The 10,831-nt window shown below is 42.1% G+C and overlaps 1 pseudogene; it reads left to right on the top strand.

Annotated features, from left to right (window-relative positions):
* Positions 1–1,288: 1,288 nt before the first annotated feature.
* Positions 1,289–9,794, top strand: LOC132593749 (UDP-N-acetylglucosamine--peptide N-acetylglucosaminyltransferase 110 kDa subunit pseudogene; annotated as a pseudogene).
* Positions 9,795–10,831: the final 1,037 nt, after the last annotated feature.

The raw sequence follows: 10,831 nt of genomic DNA, 5'->3' as shown, positions 1-10,831 counted from the left end.
TTGTGCTAGGTTAAGTCAGTAGAGTAGTCAGTATGAGTACTGGAAGTTATTCCTGTAATGCGATAGTATATAGTCAATTACATATGGCGGTGTCTGAAAATCACATAATAGCCTCACTTAAAACATCTCCTTAGGGCTTCCCTGGTGGCGCAGTGGTTGAGAGTCCACCTGCCGACGCAGGACACACGGGTTCGTGTCCCGGTCCGGGAAGATCCCACATGCCGCGGAGCGGCTAGGCCCGTGAGCCATGGCCGCTGAGCCTGTGCGTCCAGAGCCTGTGCTCCACAACGGGAGAGGCCACAACAGTGAGAGGCCCGCGTACCACAGAAAAAAGAAAATCTCCTTAGCCAGATTTCAAAAAAGCCTGTGGCCATTCCAATATGATCCAACATAGCGGAGTATGATAGAAGGAAAATTGGCAAAGAAAGAGACGTTGGTCTTACCTGATGGAAGTTAAAATATCTCACTTTTGACAATTTTGCAAAAACTTATAATTCCATGAACTAATTTCTAGGGTTCTTCATAGGACCTAAAAAGGAACCCATAGAGTTGTGGAACAGCAATAGAAGCTGCTGTGATGAGAAGCCCAGGCACCGCAACAAAGAGTAGCCCCCGCTCGCCACAACTAGAGAAAGTCTGCATGCAGCATTGAAGACCCAACGCAGCCAAAATAAAAATAAATAAATAAAGATAAATTTAATTTTAAAAAAGTAATACTCAGGTTTGAGGCATGAGAAGTATGATGAGGAGAAATTAGCTAATCCTTTCAGAACTTTTAAAATATCAAACTCAGTCTCTAAGATTTTAGCATTATATACAACATTGGTTACTTATTAGTGGTTTGGGAAGGCCAATTTAAAATTTTCTGATCTTACTGTATTGAAATTCACGGCCCTAATGTTTTCCACATTGACTATATGAATGATGAAGTAAAGTCAATCATGTATTTCCTTTCCAACTGGACAGAAAACAAAATTTTAAAAAGTGTTTGGACTACTGACTTTTGATTTCTTCTAAGGCAAGTGTATAGGTAATTTTTATTCCCTGATTAGGAGAAAAATGGTGGAAGAGGGCAGGGTTAAGAATTAAGATTTCAAGAGCGTGAGAGGTAGATGGCCAACCAGAGTTCCTAAGTTTCAGTGCGTGTAACTGTTGCCGCCGCTTACGCCTGCCAAAGCAGTGGTACGGCTGCTGCCCTCGTATTTGCTACCTCTAGAAACATTCTTGCCAGTAGTGGCAGCAGCGGGACTCAATTACCCCCTTTTCTCACTCTCTCCAGAAGCTCCAGATGGCGTCTTCTGTGGGCAACGTGGCCGACAGCACAGAACCAATGAAACGTATGCTTTCCTTCCAAGGGTTAGCTGAGTTGGCACATCGAGAGTATCAGGCAGGAGATTTTCAGGCAGCTGAGAGACACTGCATGCAGCTGTGGAGACAAGAGCCAGACAATACTGGACTACTTTTATTACTTTCATCTCTACACTTCCAGTGTCGAAGGCTGGACAGATCTGCCCACTTTAGTACTCTGGCAATTAAACAGAACCTTCTTCTGGCAGAAGCCTATTCGAATTTGGGGAATGTGTACAAGGAAAGAGGGCAGTTGCAGGAAGCGATTGAGCATTACCGGCATGCATTGCATCTCAAACCAGATTTCATCGATGGTTATATTAACCTGGCAGCCGCTTTGGTAGCAGCAGGCGACATGGAAGGGGCAGTACAAGCTTACGTCTCTGCTCTTCAGTGCAGTCCTGATTTGTACTGTGTTCGCAGTGACCTGGGGAACCTGCTCAAAGCCCTGGGTCGCTTGGAAGGAGCCAAGGCATGTTATTTGAAAGCAATGGAGACGCAACCGAACTTTGCAGTAGCTTGGAGTAATCTTGGCTGTGTTTTCAATGCACAAGGGGAGATTTGGCTTGCAATTCATCACTTTGAAAAGGCTGTCACCCTTGACCCCAATTTTCTGGATGCTTATATCAATTTAGGAAATGTCTTGAAAGAGGCACGGATTTTTGACAGAGCTGTGGCAGCTTACCTTTGTGCCCTAAGCTTGAGCCCAAATCATGCAGTGGTACATGCCAACCTGGCTTGTGTATACTATGAGCAAGGCCTGATGGATCTGGCAGTAGACACCTACAGGCGGGCTATTGAATTGCAACCACGTTTCCCTGATGCTTACTGCAACCTAGCCAACGCTCTGGAAGAGAAGGGCAGTGTTGCCGAAGCAGAAGAGTGTTATAATACAGCTCTGCGGCTGTGTCCCACCCATGCAGACTCTCTGAATAACCTAGCCAATATCAAAGGAGACCAGGGAAACTTTGAAGAGGCAGTTCGCTTGTATTGTAAAGCATTAGAAGTCTTCCCAGAGTTTGCTGTTGCCCATTCAAATTTAGCAAGTGTATTGCAGCAGCAGGGAAAACTGTAGGAAGCTCTGATGCATTATAAGGAGGCTGTTCGAATCAGTCCTACCTTTGCTGATGCCTACTGTAACATGGGAGACACTCTAAAGGAGATGCAGGATGTTCAGGGAGCCTTGCAGTGTTATACTCGTGCCATTCAGATTAACCCTGCACTTGCGGATGCCCACAGCAATCTGGCTTCCATTCACAAGTATTCAGGGAATATTCCAGAAGCAATTGCTTCTTATCGCACTGCTCTGAAGCTTGAACCTGATTTTCCTGACGCTTATTGTGATTTGGCTCATTGCCTGCAGATTGTCTGTGATTGGACAGACTATGGTGAGTGAATGAAGAAGTTGGTCAGCATTGTGGCTGGCCAGCTGGAGAAGAATAGGTTGCCTTCTGTGCAGCCTCATCATAGTATGCTCTATCCTCTTTCTCATGGCTTCAGGAAGGCTATTGCTGAGAGCCATGGGAACCTCTGCTTGGATGAGATCAGTGTCCTTCATAAACCACCGTACGAACATCCAAAAGACTTGAAGCTCAGTGATGGTCGACTGCGTGTAGGATACGTGAGTTCTGACTTTGGGAATCATCCTACTTCTCATCTTATGCAGTCTATTCCAGGCATGCACAATCCTGATAAATTTGAGGTATTCTGTTACGCCCTGAGCCCAGATGATGGCACAAACTTCCGAGCGAAGGTGATGGCAGAAGCCCATCATTTCATTGATCTTTCTCAGATTCCATGCAATGGGAAAGCAGCTGATCGCATCCATCAAGATGGTATACACATCCTTGTAAATATGAATGGTTATACCAGGGGTGCTCGAAATGAACTCTTTGCTCTCAGGCCAGCTCCTATTCAGGCAATGTGGCTGGGCTACCCTGGGACCAGTGGCGTGCTTTTCATGGATTATATCATCACTGATCAGGAAACTTCACCTGCTGAAGTTGCTGAGCAGTATTCTGAGAAACTGGCTTATATGCCCCATACTTTGTTTATTGGTGATCATGCTAATATGTTCCCTCACCTGAAGAAGAAGGCAGTCATCGATTTTAAGTCCAATGGGCACATTTATGACAATCGGATTGTGCTGAATGGCATCGACCTCAAAGCATTTCTTGATAGTCTCCCAGATGTGCAGATTGTCAAGATGAAATGTCCTGATGGAGGAGACAACGCAGACAGCAGTAATACGGCTCTTAATATGCCTGTCATTCCTATGAATACTATTGCAGAGGCAGTTATTGAAATGATTAACAGAGGACAAATTCAGATAACAATTAATGGATTCAGTCTTAGCAATGGACTGGCAACTACCCAGATCAACATTAAGGCTGCCACTGGAGAGGAGGTTCCCCGTACCATTATTGTAACCACACGTTCTCAGTACGGGTTACCGAAGATGCCATTGTGTACTGTAACTTCAATCAGTTATATAAAATTGACCCATCTACTTTGCAGATGTGGGCAAATATTCTGAAGCGTGTTCCCAATAGTGTACTGTGGCTGTTGCGTTTTCCAGCAGTAGGAGAACCTAATATTCAACAGTATGCACAAAATATGGGCCTTCCCCAGAAGCGTATCATTTTTTCACCTGTTGCTCCTAAAGAGGAACATGTTCGGAGAGGCCAGCTGGCTGATGTCTGCTTGGACACTCCACTCTGTAATGGACACACCACAGGGATGAATGTCCTTTGGTCAGGGACACCCGTGGTGACTATGCCAGGAGAGACTCTTGCTTTCCGAGTTGCAGCTTCCCAGCTCACTTGTTTAGGCTGTCTTGAGCTTATTGCTCAAAATAGACAAGAATATGAAGACATAGCTGTGAAACTGGGAACTGATCTAGAATACCTGAAGAAAATTCGTGGCAAAGTCTGGAAGCAGAGAACATCTAGCCCTCTGTTCAACACCAAACAATACACAATGGACCTAGAGCGGCTCTATCTACAGATGTGGGAGCATTACGCAGCTGGCAACAAACCTGATCACATGATTAAGCCTGTTGAAGTCACTGAGTCGGCCTAAATAATGACTGTGTGCACAGGAGAATTACCCTGTACCTGAGCCTCAACCTTCTGGGGGAAAGGGAACTACTTTTTCCTTATCTGTACAATACCATGCTGCAGATGGGTGACAGACAATGATAAGAAATAGCACAGCCAGACTTGCTTCCTGCATGATCACGATCACGATAGGGAGAGACACAAGAGATGGGAAACTGCTGTTGCACAAGGAGTCTCCATAGAATTTTGCAGCAGCCAGGTGTCTGGAAGGTCTGGAAGGTAAGTCTGGAAGGTCTGATCTCCCTTGGTCTTCCATGGGATGGATGGTTAGTGTGGAAGGGAGATAGAGATTGCCCAGCCGTTTTGTGATTATCATGGATTGATTGAGTCTTCTGAATTAATATTTTTCTTTATATTTTGGGTATTGGAGCTTTTAAAAATGTTTGGTTTCAGGTATTTTTATTCATGTGAAGTGTGTATGATTCTCTTGAGATAAGGTTTTAAGCTAAAATATTCCTTGTATTAGTTTCTGAACTCTACAGATAAATGGGGACTTTGCTGGTGTAGTCTTTTTATAGGTTTTGTAAACCACTTGAGCCTATATCAGTCATTTTAGTGTCTGACATAATGTTCGGAAGTATCAGTGCTTTGTTGGTTTATAGATGATGGCTTAAATTCTTTTCCTGGTCCATTTCCTTCTTCCCTTCCCCCCACTTTAAAAATTCTCCTGTAACTTGGCTAACAAAAAACCAAGTCTGATTCAAAACCTCCCAGAGTGTTTCTCTTAACCGCATCATCTGGTGCCAAATGAAGATTCTTAGGAGTGATTATTAATTCTGAAGGGCACAGTTGTGGTACTGTCACTGATGATAATAATAATGGATTTTTGGCCTAGAGTTTTGACCTATTTCACCAGTGTTTACCATTGACTGCCCCTCTATGCTGCTTCCAAAAGTGATAGTGTGTGTTAAGATTTTTACTTTCATTTCTAATGTTTGTTTTTTTTAGTGAGTCCTGTTCTACCTTTTTCTATCAGCAGAAATGAAATCCCAGGTAAGTATAAGTATTCAAATATTTGATCAGTAAGTCACAGTTATCTCCAGTACATTAAATGACTTTCATCAAAAAACATGTTATAGGTAAAAAGCTCTGAAGGACCAGCTATGTATATGATAATTATGTTTCAGACCTTCTAGGGTGTTATATATAATAACTTGTCTTCTGGACGTGGTCTTGAAGTCTTTATGGATTCAGTCTCAGTAGTAGCGAACTGCACTGCTACTTGGTTTGGAGTACAAATTATACTTTAGCCCTCCTGGAGGTTGAGTTTTTGGTATTGAAAACCATAGGAATGAAATTATTGTATTTCAACAAAGGATCGAGCGCTTGAGGCTTAAACAAGGCAACATACGTGTGGGAAGCAGTCAGCCTTGAGGGCAGGTAAGGACATGCCAGGCATGCCGCCGCTGCTCGAAGGGACTGTCCCTACTTGTTCCCCTCCTTGTTCCATTCCATGGGAGATAAATCACCAGAGCCCAGAGATCAGAAAGAATGTAAAATGAGACAAGCAAAGCTGTCTCCCCCCTGCACATGCAGGTTATTTTTGATGCTTCTGGGTTTATGGGTTTCCTCCCAGGGAAGTTAACCTTGAGCCGAGACAGTCTGTAGATAATGTAAACCACCATCTGGCAACCTTCCGATTTCTAGGCTAGATAATCTGCAACTGTAGCATAATAAAATTTGCCTTGCAACCATCAGTTGTCTTGGTCCTTCTGACCCCATCCGTCGGTGCTACTTCAGTTCCTTACCCCTTCCCTTCTGACCCTGGGCGGTGAGATCCTCTTTCTCCGGCTGGTCCGCGGCAAGTGGCACTCGAACAGGGACCTGAAGCGTGAAGGCAATTAAAAGAAAAAGAAAGTGCAGGTAAGAGAACCCTTATGCAAAATATGTGTGGCCACCAGTAAAAGTGGAACTAATAGAGGCATAAGGCAATAGTCAGAAGTAAAATAAGATGGGGCAGAAGGGCTCAAAGATGTATGAATTATTTGCTCAGGTTTTACTTTCGATGCTTAGAGCTCGGGGTAATAAAGTTTCTGAACTTTATTGTTGACTGAATTTTTACAGCATATCCATGGTGTATCTCCCTGGTTTCCTGATGGCGGCTCTGGTGACATAGAAATCTGGCAGAAAGTTGGAGAAGATTTAAAAAATTATTACGAGTCTCGAGGGCCTACTCATACTCCTGTTGTTACATATAGTTTGTGGAATCTGATAAAAATATGTTTAAATTCTTCTCATGATAGTGTTGATTTGAATGTAAAGTCAGAAAAACATAAGCCTCTGACAGAAGGAGAGACTGTATTATCAACTACTGTGTCGCCACTTCCTAAACCGAAAGAGCTAATTAATTTAAATATTTTAGATGAAGAGGAACATTTTGACTTAACAGATGAGGCTTGTAAACATAAAAGAGAGAAATATCCTGAGGATGATTTTCTAATGGCTGTGATAGATAAGTCAGTGAAAAAGCTGCAGGTTAATAAGGACTGTCTTCCTCAAAAATCTACATCTGTAAAAATGCTCAGTCCCTTGCAGCGTGCTGTACAAGGAGCAATAAAACGAGGAGAAGATCCTATTTTCTGTTGTCCCGTCATAGAAAGACCTGATCCTAATAATCCTCAACAAGCTACTAGGGAGCATCAGGCTCTCCCTTTGAAAGTTTTGAAAGATTGAAAATGTGCCTGTGCTCAATATGGGCCCACTGCTCCTTTTACTACTGCTATGGTTGACAGGAGAAGCTCTTCCCCCCGCTGACTGGAAGTCTATTGCATGAGCTTGTTTAAATGGTGGAGATTATTTAATATGGAAGTTTGATTTTTATGAAGGGGCTGCTGAACAAGCAGAAAAGAATGCTGCCCATAATATTCCAGTTGATTATCATATGCTGATTGGGGAAGGACAGTATCTTTCTTTACAAGATCAATTAACTTATCCCTTTGTTGCTTATCCTCAAATAAATCATTTGGCATTACAAGCCTGGAGGAAATGTCCTTCTACACACAAAACTGAAGATCTTTCAAAACTTAGACAGGGACCTGATGAACCATATGCTGATTTTGTAGATAGGTTGTCACAGGCGGTGGGGAGACTCATTGTGGACGGACTCACTGGTACAATTGTAGTTAAGCAACTTGCTTTTGAAAATGCTAATAATGAGTGTCAGGCTGCGATTCGACCTTGGAGAAAACGGGGAACATTGGAGGATTATATTCACCTTTGTGCAGACATTGGGCCTACTTATATACAGGGTGCTGCTGTGGCTGCAGCATTAACTAAAGTGGGGTTTAAAAACAATCAAAAGAAAACAAAGACTTGTTTTAAATGCGGAAAGGCAGGTCCTTTTGCTAGAGAATGTAGATCTTTTAATTCTAACCCTAGTCCTTCCTTCCCTACTCAAAAACCTCCAGATGGTCAGAAAATCCCTGGTTTATGCCCTAAATGCAATAGGGGAAAACATTGGGCACAAGATTGTTGCTCAGTGGCCCACAAGGATGGGCCACCACTGTCGGGAAACTCTTCCCAGGGCCTTCCCAGGCATCCTTCGTTTTACAGGAACCAACATTACTCTTACATGCCCGGCTACCAGCCGACGAGAGGATCTTAAGGATACCATCATTTGGTATAAAATGGGCAAGCTATTAATATTAGAGGTCAAATCTCATACGCCTCACCACTTAGGGATTCTGCTATTACTATAGCCAAGGTTACAGGTGAAGATTCAGGAAATTATTTCTGTATGAAGCATTTACTTGGAGGACAAGGGATACTTATAGCTGGACATAAGGTTACTATGCTTAACAGAAAATCAAAAAATCAATTGCCTCCCCTTATGACCGTTAACTTTCCTGGATCCACTTTTGAACATTGCAGTGCATCTTGGAATAATAACCAAATATGGTGTACTATAGATTATACCAAGGTGCATCTTGGAAGAATAACCAAATATGGTGTACTATAGATTATACCAAGGTGTCAATTCTTATCTCTTCTTTTCCCATCACATTTCAAAAGAACTGGGATATATGGAAACTAGCTCTAACTTATTCCAATACCCCTGTTACAACTTGTGTTGCTCCTCCATATACACTTTTGTTTGGTTCTATTAACATTGGTAATTCTTCCAAAGGAGGATATAATATTAGCTGTGTTAATTGTATTTTTAGCAGTTGTATGTTCCCTTCTGCAGGAACGCAATCTGTGCTTATACTAAAGCAACCCATGTATGTTATGGTGCCTGTACATCTGAGAGAACCTTGGTATGAAGATACTGGAGTACAGGCATGGGTGGAAGTCTCTAAAGCCTTGCAGAGAAGGAGACGCTTTCTTGGGTGGCTAATAGTAAGTTTACTTGCGTCGCCTGCTCTGTCTGCTACTGTGGCTACTGCCGGTCTTGCTCTTTCACAGAGTATTAATCATGCTCACTTTGCTAATCGGTTATCTCAACATACCAGTCTTGCTTTATCTTTACAAAGTCACATATATTTACGGATTAATAACAAGTTAGATGAATTTAAAAATGCAATGTTGGGGATTGGAGATCAGATAGAAGCATTAAAATTGAGGATGCGTTTAGCTTGTCATGCAAAGTATACATGGATGTGTGTTACTCCTTAAAAGTACAGTGACTGTATTTGGGAATGGGAAAAAGTAAAAATGCATCTGCTGAGTGTTTGGTCAGATAATAATATTAGTCTTGATCTTAAGAAATTAAATGCTGAAATTCAGGATATACAAAATACACATCTTGATGATGTTTCACCAGAAGATGTAATTCAAACTTTACTGGATCATTTAAAGTGGTTAAACCCTCAGTCTTGGATTACTGGAAGGTTGTCAGGATTTATTACCCTGGCCATAATTTGCCTATTGTTGATAATAATCTTCTCATGTCTGTTTCATATCCTCATGCAACAGTACACTACTCTCGGCACTAAACTTCATGGAATTATTTTGCAGCAAAAGTTAAAAAATAAAAAAGGGGGGACCTGTGGGAAGCAGTCAGCCTTGAGAGCAGGTAAGGACATGCCAGGCATGCCGCCGCTGCTCGAAGGGACTGTCCCTCCTTGTTCCCCTCCTTGTTCCATTCCATGGGAGATAAATCACCAGGGCCCAGAGATCAGAAAGAATGTAAAATGAGACAAGCAAAGCTGTCTTCCCCCTGCACATGCAGGTTATTTTTGATGCTTCTGGGTTTATGGGTTTCCTCCCAGGGAAGTTAACCTTGAGCCGAGACAGTCTGTAGATAATGTAAACCACCATCTGGCAACCTTCCTTTTTCTAGTCTAGATAATCTGCAACTGTAGAGCAATAAAATTTGCCTTGCAACCATCAGTTGTCTTGGTCCTTCTGACCACATTCGTCGGTGCTACTTCAGTTCCTTACCCCTTCCCTTCTGACCCTGAGCGGTGAGATCCTCTTTCTCCGGCTGGTCCGCGGCTCACATGAATATATGTTTTTGTCTTGCTGTACTGCACCTGTGCTGTCTAGTAACAGATATTTTGTCTGCTAGTAGTGTTCTAGATTATGTCTTTCTAAAGCGCTGAGGCAGTGCACCTATTCTGTAGTTGCAGCTGATGCCTGAATGTAGCCTAGCTGACAAATTATTGATTAATAAGAACTTGAATTTCTCAAAGATTTGTACTGTTAACCAAAATCTGAGCAAGGAGTCTCAAATGTAATTCTTAGCCAGAATTACATGTTAATGAACCATTTAACAGTGTGAATCAAGGAACATCAGTGTAAGGATTTCTTTTAATTTATTTTTTACCTGCTTGAAATATCAGTTAAAGTTTGCCAGCTTGGTTGCAGATGAACGGTCGTTTGAAGTTCACCAAACTACTTAATGTGGGATAGGATAATAGACTTCCAGTGCCCTCAAGGCTGTGACCTTGCAGCCATTTTACATAGCACATCCTCCTCCTATAGGGATGAACCTTTCCCTGGCCCGAAAAGTAGCAGCTCTGTTGAAGCTTTGCTTATTGTAACAGGCTTTTGTTTCCAGGTTACATGTCTGTGGAAGACTTAATTCTGAATAGAGATATAGATATTACTGGAAACTAATTGTTTTTTCTATTATACTCTGATTTATCAAAAAGTAAAACATTTAAACTGTGCTACAGAAATTCAGAAGTTTTCTTGCAATCTTTAAACAATAAATGAATGAGTTGCCCTTAAAAAAAAAAAAAGGATTAAGCAGTTAAGCTGTTGGTCCCACATCAGACAAATTTTCCTATACCTTCTGTCAATATTGTTAACAGAGACTGTTATTTTATTAATCCTTATGATCCCGTGATTCTTTCTTTCATGTTTCAGGGCACAGCAGGTGAGAGAGTGGATTCGTTAAGCTGGGTGGGTTTATCCTTCTT

Source organism: Globicephala melas, chromosome 17 (genome assembly GCF_963455315.2).
Source record: "Globicephala melas chromosome 17, mGloMel1.2, whole genome shotgun sequence".
NCBI lineage: Eukaryota > Metazoa > Chordata > Mammalia > Artiodactyla > Delphinidae > Globicephala > Globicephala melas.
Note: the sequence above shows the minus strand (reverse complement) of the source record. Positions and strands in the feature narration are given on the sequence as shown.